Source organism: Musca autumnalis, unplaced genomic scaffold (assembly GCF_047663935.1).
Source record: "Musca autumnalis isolate F117 unplaced genomic scaffold, ASM4766393v1 scaffold_3, whole genome shotgun sequence".
Taxonomy (NCBI): domain Eukaryota; kingdom Metazoa; phylum Arthropoda; class Insecta; order Diptera; family Muscidae; genus Musca; species Musca autumnalis.
Window position 1 is genome coordinate 248,011,203 of NW_027411866.1, and position 14,976 is coordinate 248,026,178.

The 14,976-nt window shown below is 35.4% G+C and overlaps 1 protein-coding gene across 1 annotated transcript in view; it reads left to right on the forward strand.

The window, feature by feature from the left end:
• The window catches only part of tty (tweety), a 38,369-nt gene that overhangs the window by 1,626 nt on the left and 21,767 nt on the right, over positions 1 to 14,976 (forward strand). The window lies entirely within an intron of this gene.

Below are 14,976 nucleotides of genomic sequence, written 5' to 3' on the forward strand. Positions count from 1 at the left end.
GGTAAAACAGATTAGCAGAGTAAAAATACGTTCAGATTTACAAAGTCTACGGGATTTCAAATGTCAATTTCATACCCAACAATTTTAAGAGAGAGAATTTATATGACATATAAGCAGTGCAAATCTAAACTTACTAAAATGATGTGAAAATGCACATTGGAAAATTGAAACGCTTGAATATATTTCTGATTGAATATGGTTTTGGTAAAAAACACTACTTCCGTCAAAGCTGCGTTTGGTTCCTATCGTCCAGTTTATAGCGGTTAATGTTTTCCATGGGTGAGTCCATGCTTCCTGCAATGGTATTTGTTTTTCGTTCCTGTCGTCCATGCTTCCTGATAGAGTTGGGCAATCTAGTTCCCGGAGCGGATCGATCTTTCTAGTTCCTTAAAGTAGTTCCATAGTTCCAAATAGTTCCGAGATCGATATAGTTCAACGAATCTTTCTCTTTCGTCGTTCTTTTCATTCCAAATAGTTCCGAGAGCGAAATAGTTCAACGAATCTTTCTCTCTCATCGTTCTTTTTTTTATTTTTTTTATTTTATTTATTTGCTTTGCAATTGAAGCCAATTTTGAGGCCAATTTATATAATTACAAAGAATCCACCTAAATATCATAGCTACTCTAAAAACAATTTCATATATATAATTCATCTTAAATCTAGAAATTGGAGATCTAATTATTTTGGTTACAGTTATATTCTTTAATTTTTTATAAAATTCTTCATTATGTCATAGCTACTCTTTTCGTTCCGAGACCGAAATAGTTCAACGAATCTTTTTTCGTCGCTCTTTTTGTTTTTTTTTTCATTCCGAGTTCCGAGACCGAAATGTTTTCATTGTTTGGTGAATGAATTGACATAAAAATAAATAAATTGCAGCGAACAAACAGCAACAACGAAAAATCGACGTAGGCGTTAAATTGAAGGAACGAGAAAAACGAAAGGAACTATGTATATGAACTAAAGGAACTATGAAAACGCAAGAGCTGCATATAGTTCCAATAGTTCCTTGTCCGGAATAGTTCCTTGGAACTAGTTCGTTCCGGAACTACACAACTCTACTTCCTGATATACATGTATGGTCTGTTCCTTTACTTTTGAAAATGGTAAAACTGGCAAAAGTAGCAAAAGTTGTAATCTACTTCAATATGAATTGCATGGTGTCTGAAGTAAAGGAACGCTTTTCGAGTAAAAAGTAGTAAAAATTGAAGATTCTTGTACGTAAAGGAACAGAGCTATAGTCTGAAGTCACTAGAAATTATACGGTGACCAACAAAAATGATAGGAACTATAAAATATAATATCTTTTTCAAATCAAAATTATGTTCGAAGGTATCAACAACAACAATTTTCCGTACCTCCCTCACAAAAGTTCGAAATTTTCCCTTAGTTGTAGTTTAAGGGTTATTCGAAGGTTGTTGTGAAATGTTTATTGAATGTAGTTCTTTTAATTTTTCTTTTTTTGTGGGTAAGTCCATACCTTAGGCTTAATGACCCACAAGCTGAAAAATTTAAAAAAAAATCCTACTATGACCACCTAAAATGACTGGTTTGTGGTCTCTCGATAACGGTCTGAAAGTTCCAATAGTTCTACACCAGACAGAATTAATCAGAGCATAACTGAGATCTATAATATCTTGGAGATCAAACCGAGCGCCAAAGTTGTCTGAAAATGTTAAAACTTGTTGTAGAATCACGATGCGCCTGAACTAACTTTAAATAGAAGATACTTACACCTGGAAAGTTTTTGCGGATTGTGAAACAGCAATGTTCATAGATGATATAAATAAAAAAAAATCGCCGGAACGCTTTTTAAACAAATCGCGATCAAAGTTCACATATTTAGGGTTTTTACCTTGAGCGATTCGTTCCAAAATTTTATTTTGCCCAAACTTAGTTTAATTTCGAAGATGGACCATATCGGTCCACACCAACGGGCATCCCTCCACAAAAGTTCACAATTTTTCTTTAACATGGTGTGAACGATTACTTTCGAATGGAGCACTCGATTTGGTCCAAACTTTGTATATCGTATTATTTCTTTCAGATATAGATCGAGATCGAATATGGACTACATTGGTCCACTACTTCGGGTACCTCCCACACAAAATTAAAAAAAGGATGTTTAAGAGCTCCTCTCGGATTACTTTGAAATTTGTTTCAGCAGGTAAACCTTGTACAAATCAATATATGTATTTTATATACGGCCTAATTATTGTGTTTACGTCTTTTTGGTTAGATGCTGAGGGTATAGAAGTTAGAGGCACAGCTGGCTCATACATTCTTACTTGTTTTTATTTCGAATTTTATCCTTTGACCCGTCTGGAGAATATTATTTTACTTACTTTGCGAATTTTGTCCTATACGTCAAATTAAGAATGTTATTTATAGCTTTATTTTCTCGTTTTTATCGCGAGTTTCACGAGTTTGATCTCGTCTTCCACTTGTTTTCTCCTTTGGGGTCTTGGGCTTTTCGTTATGCGTTTACCACCATGGTCAATGTTGATCATGTAATGCAAAGATAACAATAGGTATGTTGTCTAATCGGGCGCCACCTTTATATGAGGCCACAAACACATTGACGGCGAGTGGTAGACTCCACCGCTACAATAGAATACAAGAATGTTTTGGTTCTATAATCCGCACGACAGTAATACGTCTAGCAATTTTCCCTGATATCGCCGAAAAATTTATTTTTCTCTAAAACCTAAAATATTATTTTTCTCTACCTCCGCCACACTATGAACATGTAACGTGTTGAAGACACATCTTTATTTTAAGAACTTTTTAAGTCAAATCGGGCGCCACTAAACTATAACAATCCTTTAACTATTCATGCACCTGTTCAAAATATTCCGAATTATTTAACACCAAAATACCGACATTTATTATCCTGCTAACATAACTTTAGGTCTGGAAGTTGAACGAATGACAGACGCAACCACCTGCTGTACTTGTCAAAATTCATCGAAGAATTAAAATTAACAAGTAAAAAAGAATCAGTCGGCTTTGACGACAGAGATATACCCTCAGCCTAGGTGAATTTAAACATTCATTTCGGACCAAATCGGTTGATCAGTTCGAGAGTTATAGTGTTCTCCAGCCACTATATATGGTGAATTAGGGGTTTGGGCTGTTTTCTCAAGAAGTATGGACTTGCCACTGAAAAAAACTTTTACCATCGCAATTTTAGTAGCGAATGCAGGTTGCTTCAACAAAAAAAAAAGTTATTCGAGAGCAGTCCTTAAAGTGAACTTATCCGAAATTTTGTGTGGGGGTACCTGAAAGAGTGGACAAATATAGTCCATATTCGAATTTATTCTATATATGGTAGATAAATTAGGACGTGTAAAGTATGGATCAAATCGGTCAAATCCGATCATTTTTGAACTTTTGTGGGGGAGGTACCTGCAGAAGTGGACCGATATGGCTTATCTTCGAACTAAAACTATGTTTGGACAAACTTTTACGAAGGCCAAATTTTGGACCGAATCCGCAGATCCGTTGGAGAGTTATCTTGCGCTCGAACCACTACACACGGTGTCATAGGGTTTTTGTTTGCAAATTTTAGGCTATTTTCTCAGGAAGTATGGACTTGCCCCTGATGAAACTTGTACCGTCGTATGGAGGGCCGTGAATACAAGTTGTTACAACAAAAATCAAAGCGATTCGAGAGCAGGTCCTAAACTAAACTTATCCGAAATTTTGTGTGGGAGGTACCCGAAGGAGTGGCCCGATTGAGTCCGTATTGGAACATCATCTAAGTCTGGTAGAAGTTTCACAATATGCAAAGTATGGGCCAAATCGGTTATTCCCTTCAAGAGTTATCTTGCGCACACATTTTCCGAACATTTGTGGCGGGAGGAGTGGGCCGATATAACCCATATAATCGGTTGATCCGTTCGAGAGTTATCGTAAGCTCCAGCCAGACAGACAGACGGACGGACATGGATAAATTAACTCCAAATATCTGAAACGGATTTCATCCCAACATACTCGTACTTGGGGTCTAAAACCATTATTTCGATGAGGCACATTTTGGCCGTATGAAAGTGTATTACCCTCGTTATCATAAATGCTGAGGGTATAAAAAGTAGCTATATTTCACTAAAACTTTTCTAAAAATTAACCAAAAGGATAACAAATCATTATTTTCACTGTCAACTAAGGAATTGCAAAATTCACAACAATTCAGTCTTACACGGTATTTTTCGAAAAGTTGGCTCTAATATTTCGTATTCCCACCTTGGGCATTAATAACAGCATGTAAACGTCATTGAATTTAATAAATGTGTAAGTTTCGGAATGTCATATTCCAATGGTATTTTTTGCCATTCTTTTTTAATGCATTTTATTTAGCCTTCCTGTTAGTGGGCGACCTATTCCCGACTTTATTCTTCAGATGTACACATGAATTGTCGACGATGGGGTTAATATCTTGACTTTGGACTGGGGTGTCAATGACTGGTGCAGTTTTATAACAACCAATTCCTGCATAAATAAGATTTCTTTTATTTATTATTTTATTCCACATTCCTTCATATTGCAATTATTTTGTTGACATCAGAAAATCGTGGTACTTATACTTTTTTCCTATACCATCAATTTGAAAATTATAATATAAATAACGGGAGAAATACTCACCACGGGAATGAAAAAATTTCAGGTACATGTACAAAAAACACTAAATACTTCAAAAGTTCTCAAACAACTGACTACATTCTTCACTTCTGTCTGGGAATTGTCGTTACAGATTACATATAAACAAAAAAAAAAAAAAACAAACCGGTTTAAAGCATTTTTTAAATAAACACATTGTCCCACTGCACTATAGGTAATTTGCCCAGTTTTTGAGGCAACTTTTAATAATAATAATTTTTTAGTTGGCATTGAAAAAAGAACATGTCAAAATTTATTAATATGAATGATATTTTTCAATATAGCGTCATTATCGCGGTTTAAATTGCAGTCAAAGTGAGAATTTCGAAGAAGAACTAAAAAAATATATATTGAAAGGCATATTTCAATGTATTAAAAACCGCGGAAAAATAAACCAAATATAAATATGTGTAATATGGAATAGATTGACAATTGCGAGAGGAATTTATTTAATGTATAATATAGCTTAAACATTTTGGGTAGCGACCAAAAAACACAAAAAGTCAGAAATAAATATTTTATTTTTCTTCAACTCACTTCATATAGACTTATACTAAATTGGCCGTGTTTGGCCGTGATTTTGCCACCTAGAACACATTACTGAAAGTTCTCTGCATTGGTATTACTAGGTTTCAAAACCCGATTTTGCCCGTTTTTTGATATTTATGAGATTTTATTAGGTTACTTCTCAATAAAAAGTCCTAAAATTGTGGAAGTTTGGCTTGAGGAAATAAACAATAAATGTAAAAAATATTGTTGTTTACCATTTCATTGCAAGTAAAATAAGTAATGGCGACAAATTGTTCGGTATATCCGTGGTTTTCTATAAACGGTGCGGCAGTAGTAAGCTTTATTTTATGTCTCTATTACATATTAATCATTGATACGGTTTAAAGGAGAACTAAACTCGTCTTTATTAACGTCAGTTCAAAAAATATACAAAACTGTAATGACAATTCGTTTGAAAATCTGCTCGCGGGGACAAAATTTTTGTTACTTACTACCGTGATCGTTTTCAACAGCTTGTTGTGTATAAGAAAACTAATGAAAATTGCATTGGAAGATATAGCTTTGTTCGTTATATACGTAGTTGCTTATAACCGTTGTTCGTTATATCCGAATTTATCTGTAAAAATCTTTGTTTTATTTCACTTTTACACATAACTAATTTAAAAAGATAAAAAATCCTTTAATTCCGTTGTTATTAATTTTTGTCTCAAAAACAGGGCAAATTACCTATAGTGCACTGGAATGACAAAAAAATTGGGGACACGAGTAAAATGTCTCAAAATCATAATTTAAAAAAATAAAATTTTATTTATGGGCAAAAACTAAAACTTTGCGTTTTGCGTGTGCGTTCAAAAATAAAACAAGTGAGAAAAGGCTATAGTCGGTACTGGGCCGACTATGTGATACCCTACACCACTACCTCTGTGCATAATCTTTTCACTCGAAAACATTTCTTTTAGGGAGATACGAAAGTTTTCACATATCTGGCTCTTATACCAAATGACTTAAGGCAAACTGAACCAAAATAATTAATATTTAATTGTATATTTGACTGCTTTCGACATCACCAACATCAATAGGCTTCAATCTCTCTCAGAAAATTTCGTGATGATCCAATCAAAATTCCGAGCTGTAGTGTTATTGCAGAAAAAGTGGAAAAAATGTATGTATTACCGACTATTGCGATATCTCTATTATTTGACTACCTACGCCAACTTAATTTGCATAATTTTAAAGATGGGATGTTCTACTTTCTTAGTCAGACTTTGCTTTTAGAAGGTCCCAAACCAAAGGTGTGATATCCGTCATTATTATTAAAATCGCAAAAATGAGAAGTTGGGTTTTATTAGCGACTATTGCGATATCTTCGTTGTTAGATCACCTACGACAACCTACGTTACATTGTTGTGAAGGTGATATTTTATATATATTGACTTTTTCTCCAAATAAAGTTTTTGCTCATTCCGACCCCTAAATATTGTCCGACCATCATCAAAATCAATAGGCTTCTTCCTCTGTGAGACCCTCATTAACCCTCGAAATTTCGTGACGATCCGATCAAAATTGCGCCCAGTAGCGTGATTTCCAAAAAAATTGAAAAATGGGATGTATTATCGAATATTGCGATATCTCCGTTATTTGGTCACCTACGCCGACTTAGTTTGCATCACTGTAAAGATGGGATCTTCTACTTTCATAGTAAGGCTTTGCTTTTGGAAAGTATCCAACCAAAGCTGTGATATTCGTCATTATAACTAAAATCGCAAAAATGAATATTTGGGTTTAATTTGCGACTATTGCGATATCTTCGTTGTTTGATCACCCACGAGAATCTACTTTACATCGTTAGAAAGGTGATATTTTCTACTTTCATTGTCAGGTTTTGATTTTGGTATACTTCTTATAGAAGCTGAGATATTAGCTTTGGAAAAAACGTTGTCTTTTTATCCAAATAAGTTTTTTTGCCCATTCCGACCCCTAAATATTATTTGACCCTCACCAAAATCAATAGGCTTCTTCCTCTTTGAGATCCCCATTAACTCTCAAAACTTCGTGACGATCCGATCAAAATTGCGGCCTGTAGCGTGATTTCCAAAAAAATGGAAAAATGGGATGAATTACCGACTATTGTGATATCTTCGCTGTTTGGTCACCTACGCCGACCTAATTTACATCATTGTAAAGGTGGAATCCTCTACTTTCATAGTCAGGCTTTGCTTTTGGAAAGTCCCCAGCCAAAGCTGTGATATTCGTCATTATAACTAAAATCGCAAACATGAAAATTTGGGGTTTATTTGCGACTATTGTGATATCTTCGTTGTTTGATCACCTACAAGAACATACATTACATCATTAGAAAGGTGATATTTTCTACGTTCATTGTCAGGGTTTTGGTATACCCCATACAGAAGCTGAGATATTCGCTTTGAAAAAAAACGTTGTCTTTTTATCCACATAAGTTTTTTTTGCCCATTCCGACCCCTAAATATTATCCGACCATCACCAAAATCAATAGGCTTCTTCCCTTCCGGGACCCCCATCAACACCCAAAATTTCGTGACGATCCGATCAAAATTGCGACCTGTAGCGTGATTACAAGGTTTAGATGGACAGACGGACGGACAGACGGACGGACGGACGGACACACATAGCCAGATCGACTCAGCTCGTCCAGACATTCATTTTGATATATATAAGTATATATAGTATATTATTTCGATGCGTTACAAACTTTTTGGGCAAAACCAACTTATAATACCCTCCCCACATAGTGGTGTAGGGTATAAAAACAAGTATTTCCCCAGCCAGCATTTTTTGAAAATATTAATCAAATTCGAGTCTTTTTTGATCCGACTGCACGATTAAAATGCTGGAATATGAGCTCATTTTCTGATCATAAATGACTTCTATGTCGGGAGGAAAACGTAACCCCAGGCGGCTCTTCTAAACAAATCACAAATGAGTCTTCCTCTGCAATAGTTTCGAGTAATTTTTGCCCATCTTCTGATGTTATATAAAGTCTTTTTCGAGTCGAATTTTAATAATTTATTGGTGATTTGTTGATTAATTTGTGACTCTTTTCCGAGTCTTTTTTGAGTCATGTTTATAATCGTTTATGAGTCATTTTATCAGACGAAAAAATTATAAGAATTTTCTTTTTTATTCTTCTTTGTTTCTTCCCTTTCCTTTCCTTTCCTTTGTTTTGTTTTCTTTTATGTTTTGTTATGACTTTTAATTATCCCTTTAGTATACTGTTTCTTCATTCACTTTCTTCATTTCACTAGGCAAAACCTGGAAATGTGTTGTCTTTGTCAATATTCATAATATTATACCTGATATTTATATCAAAGTTTTGTAGAAAGTGTATATGAGAATATATACAACCGAACCGTTACGTTAAAAAAAAAAAAAAAAAAACAAAACAATCAGTGTTTAATCACCCACCTGTTCAAAATATTATCTGGAGATACATAATTCTAATCACTTTTCAAACGCCTGCATGACCATTTTTTGATTAAGCATTTTTTCAATCTTCTGATGATCAAAATGTGACAATAAATAACGAAAAACTAGTCACATTTTAAACGCCTCAATGATTTTTTTGTGATTGCTACCTATTTGTTGTTGTATTTTACATTGAACTCTTTTTAATCATTACAAGGAGTCACCTTCGAGTCCCTTTTTAAAAGGACTCTAAGAAGACTCCGCAATGTGATTTGTGAAACAAAAACAATCTTCCAAATGCTAGCTGGGTCAAATTGAAATACATTCATGTATTTTGTTTTTGTTTTTTAAACCCACACTCAACACGCAAAGTTATAGGTTTTGACCTTAGAAATTAAAATAGACTTTGTTCATTCTTCTAGAATAACTCGGCGCATTTATTAAAGACCATTATTACATGTCTTCTTTTACTATTGAATGTATTTGAAAACGCAAAATAAACTAATTTGGAGACATTAAAAATATAATTTTCACATTAAAAGGTGATGCCACGAACATCCTCCTTAAAATTTAATAATCACTTTTAACTTTTAGTTAACCGGAACGCTATAAATCTGTTCGAAAAATTCAAACTATAACTAAAGAAGACTTATAATAATGGGGGTTAATATATTTTGAAATATTAATGAATATTAGTGTTTTTTGAGCACTAAACGACTGGGGACTCGCCACGGTAATGAGTAACTGCACCTTGCGACCAATTTTTATACCCTACACCACTATGTGGTAAGGGGTATTATGTGTTAGTGCATTTGTATGTAACATACAAAAGGAAGCGAGATAGACCCATAGTTCCTTCTAGGGATATACATAGAATCACTTTCTGAGTTGATTTATGCATGTCCGTCCGTCCGTCCGTCCGTTCGCAACATACAGGTGGCATTTGTTGACCGATTACGCTGAAAATTTAGGAATACCATTTTTTTAGCCGTCGGAAGATCAAGTTCAAAGATGGGATATATCGGTCCACGTTTTGGTATAGCCCCCATATAACGGTACCCCCGATTTACGGTATTTTGACGTTTTCAGCTACAATTTCAGACCGATTTGGCTATAATTTGACATTTAGGGTTCTTAAGTGTCAATAAACATATATAACAAAACTTGTGGACATTGGTCCACGTTTTGGTATAGCCCCCATATAACGGTACCCCCCGATTTGCGGTATTTTGACGTTTTTAGCTACATTTTCAGACCGATTTGGCTATAACTTGACATTTAGGGTTCTTAAGTATCAATAAACCTATATAACAAAAGTTGTGGACATAGGTCTACGTTTTGGTATAGCCTCCATATAGCGGTACCCCCCAATTTACGGTATTTTGACGTTTTTAGCTACATTGTCAGACCGATGTAGCTATAATTTGACATTTAGGGTTCTTAAGTGTCAATAAACTTATATAACAAAAGTTGTGGACATAGGTCCACGTTTTGGTATAGCCCCCATATAACGGTACCCTCCGATTTGCGGTATTTTGACGTTTTAGCTACATTTTCAGACCGATGTAGCTATAATTTGACATTTAGGGTTCTTAAATGTCAATAAACTTATATAACAAAAGTTGTGGACATAGGTCCACGTTTCAGTATAGCCCCCATATAACGGTACCCCCCGATTTACGGTATTTTGACAGTTTTAGCTACATTTTCAGACCGATTTAGCTATATTTTGACACTTAGGGTTCTTAAGTGTCAATAAACTTATATAACCAAACTTGTGGACATAGGTCCACGTTTCAGTATAGCCCCCATATAACGGTACCCCCCGATTTACGGTATTTTGACAGTTTTAGCTACATTTTCAGACCGATTTAGCTATAATTTGACATTTAAAGTTCTTAAATGTCAATAAACTTATATGACAAAACTTGTGGACATAGGCCCACGTTTTGGTATAGCCCCCATATAACGGTTCATTTAAGTTCATATTTTCGTATAGCCCAGATACCTCCGAACTAGCTGTTAATGACATTTGAAGTTCCCACGTTATGTACCGATTTTCGATATGTTGAAGATTCTAGCTAAATTTTTTAACCGAATTAGGAGTTATTTGACATTAAAGGCTCCCATCAAAAACTGTCAACATAGGTCCATGTTTTATTATAACTTCTATATAACAGTACCTCCCAATTTCTAGCCCACCAAAAATTGTCAACATACATAGTTAGATATAGGCATCATAAAAAAGGGCCTCCCGAATGAAGCATAAATGTACATAAACATTATCTGACATTTTAACGTACTCACTTAAAGTTGGGGACAGGAATGAAAAGTAATTATTCCATTTTAGTTCAGAATATTTTATGGTGGAGGGTATGAAAAGTTCGGCCCGGCCGAACTTAATGCTTTTTTACTTGTTTTCATATAAATATGAGGAATATTTTATTTTGATTTTCGAGCCCCGTTTAAGGACATATTGTTTGACTTAAATTTTTTCAATATTTTTAACCCTAAATGCGTCGGGACGCAGAAACAAGTCTTTTCGCAATATTCACCCATATAGTTATTATATAAGCTATTTATTATTGAAATTGAATATAATTTTCTATATCGAAAAAATTCTTAAAATACATAACTTTCGTCAAATCATGATATTTTAATAGTACGTTTATATATAACCAGATTTAAGAATCCCACTGGGTTTCAAATGTCAATTCCATTGCTTATATTTCAAATAAATCCTCATAAAGAAGGTTAACCCTGCAAAAGGCTATAATATAAACATGGCCTAAGTGTTTATTTTAACATAAATAAATCATATGTATTAGGGTTATAACTTTTTTGCAATTTTTGCATATATCAAAATTACCACCGCATAGCCGTGTAGTGGTTATAACCCTAATATGTATACAATGAAAGGATTATTCAAAAAACTAAGGCCCATACCTATATACATCCGTATACCCTGGGCGTGTGTGGTGAAAAAGGTAGAGCACATGTATTCTTATGAGAACTACCGAAATACGTCGAGCGTATACTTTTTGTAAGTTGAACAAATTCAACTATGACAGAACGTTTTGTATGCATGTATGTGTGTGTTTTGTATTTGGGAAACAAAAGCCCAACAAAACCTGAAATCCAATTAATTGCAAAGGAAAATTATTTATTTTACGAATGAAAACATTTAAATAAGTTTTGGTTGCGGATTTGGTGTTTTAAATGTGATTTTGTACTCAACGTATTTGAGTACTACGGACGCTCAGACAGCGTTGTTGTGGTAGAAAGGTGAAATATTTGTGTACGTCCCGTCGTTATTTAGGTTTAGCAGTAAAATCAAAAAATTTTTATAAACATGTTCAAAAGGCATGTAGAAATCCTGGTCGGTGCGGAAACTTTTTTAACGAATCGAACTCGCGTTATCACGGCAATATTCGCAACATGCTACTGACGTGGTGTTCTTTTATAGCCCTAATATATATACACCACATGTGGGGAGGGTATTTTACCTTGGTTTTGGCTCAACAGTCTGTAAAACATGCAAATAATGACCTTCGATACTAAATTGTATACCTCGATTTGTCTGTTCGTGCACCTAAAAGAAGATTTTTTGTGGATGTTGATATAGCCCCCATATAGCGGTACCACTGATTTTCGATAATTTGAGGACTTTTGGTACAATTTTTAACCGAACTAGCTGGAATTTGACGGGTGCCAACATGGTGATTCGGCTATAACAAGTCGGCAAGTAGTCCCATATCAGTGAGCTTAATATCTATTTCAAATCCAAATATATTTTTTCCTGTTACTGCCCTGTTTCAGTTTCGTAACCCTGCGTTTACAAATGCCAGTATTGGCAAGACAATAGCAAAAATGCAAACCTTTTTCACAAATACATTTACAAATTTTTAAATATGAATAGAGAAAAGTGTGAATGCATTGGTGAAAATGGTTTGTAACTTTGCTATTGGCTTGCCAATACTATCTGTGTGTAAACGCCTAGTTAATCATTTGAAATTCTAGCAAATTAGATGATAGATCTATTGTAACCTCTCCTAGGGATGGGCAGCCGTATGTCGTTTCCAAGGGACAGCGCCTCTTTGCAGTTGTGCAGTGGTTGGGCTGCTATTTCCTGTCATTCATATTTCGGTTATACTCTTGCGTTGATGCCGAGTTTGGTTTTTAGGATGTCAGGGGGCTTCGCATGGATTTCATATGTAGGGGAATGTTAGCCTCTTCATATGACAGGATGACAAATAACGTAATCTGGCAACACGTCGTTTCTCTTGTGTCGGACCTATAATCGTCTACATAAGCAGACCGCCCGACTTCATCACACCTGAAGGCCACACTTTCATGGAAAAGCTAATTGCCCTATTTTCAGACAGTTCAACAATCACTGCCTCTCAGAACTCAGCAATTCATCTGATATTTAGGTAGCAGAAACGATTTTCCGAGTCATAATCATTGCCTCCCGAAGTGATACCAAATTTCCCAGCAGAGCTGTCGGGACTCGCAAATGGGCGTGATAAGCTTCATTGAGCCAACACCAGTAACCCCGAGAGTAAGGGATCTGACACTGGAAATTAACCTTCAGAAGTTTGGAGTTGCATCATTATAGGTGGAATAAGTGAACGGTTAAGTCACTTTCGAGACCTTAAAAGATGGATGTTAGGACCTCAGTCACGCACGTCCGAATGGGTGCGCAGTTTTTTTTAATCAACAATTTATCGAAATGGGGCAAAGGACGTCGCGTAAGATCTTTTCTTGTCGAGGAGGAATTACGGCAATTTATGTTGTTACAAATGCCATTAGGAACGTTTAATTATCCGAAGCGTTGGTCTCTGACGGAAGCTCCATTGTAATGTTAAAACGGCGTAATGTTGGGGTACGTTTCTTGAGCATTTCAGTCATGGAAAACTTTTCTAGAAATGGTGTCGTATATCCCATTTCATTGAGCCACTATGAATCGGCGTGCACTCATTGACATGAGAGAAGTCTGCCCTTGTCCCTTCGGGAATGTTGGGGGAACAGATGTGTGTATGTATGACTGACTTCCGTATCGTCAGTTGCTTTGCAAATGACTGAAAATATGCGAAGTATTATGTTTCTTAACGCCGTTGTATTTAACAACTGCGAAGCTACGCGTTTCTAAACGTCCAAAATACAAATTTTCAATGCAGGTAAAAAGCAGACATGTATCATTTTTATTTCTGATACATTTAGTTGCATTTTCGAGGAACAATGTATGAGTGTGCAACTGAAATATTTTGACTAAGTTTAAACAACACAAAGCAAATGACGATACGGAAGTCATCCTATATATTTGCTATGTTCCACCAACTCCAGAGGACCTCGAAATCGAATCGTATTCCACTAATTATACGATCCTGGCGCCTTCCTGAGTTTACAACTTTTCCGTGTGAGAAATATGCAAGTATCCACCACTTAATCTACGGCTCTGTTCACCAGGACAGCTGAGAAGAGCAAAGAACGTAATGTCCTGGTCAATGATAATCGAATTCCGACCACTAACTATCTCATGATTGTATGGGTCAAATTCGACAAACATCCTGGACCTCCGACAAGAAAACATAAAAATATTCAAGCGTTATATTGGCTTGAATTCCTTGAGAATTTCAGCCATGTAGAACTTCTCGAAGGAGGTGCAATATCCTTTGACTAAAACAGGAAATCTGGTGCAGTTATTGATATGGGGTTCATAATAATTTTTTCAGCTATTGGAACGAAGTGATGCAGTGGTAGCTAACTAATGACGGACTACCGCAAGCTCAAATTATTGCATACAGATGACCCCTTAAAATCTATTACCTCTAATATATACTGTTATAGATGCAGCTACACCCACCTCTTTTAAATATTTGAAAATGTATTACTTCTTTTGGCTTTGCACTTCCTGTTTATTTTACTCCCATTGCTCTCTCTCAATTCTCCACAGTTAAATAATAAATAACAAAGCAATGGTAACACTGTTACTAATTTTACTTCTGTTTTTCCCAGAAGAGGAGCATAAACTATGTATTTTATTTTCTCTTGTGGATGGATGATACAGAAACAGGAAACAGATGTGTAAAGAGCAGAGATAAACACGAACACCGAGAGAGATAAAATACAGGACTGACAAGAGAGCACTCGCTTAATACATGAGAGTAGAAAAATTTAGAGAGTTTTTGCGCACAAAACTAATGCAATTATGATGAGTACAATTGACAATTGTTTCCGTTCCGTTGTTGTCGGTTCGGTTGTTTGCAAAGGAGTTCCCGTCATTTTGTTGTATATTTACCTTTTGCAAGCATTTACTGAACTAAAGCGACAAAAACAACAATGTTGCTGCTGCTGATGATG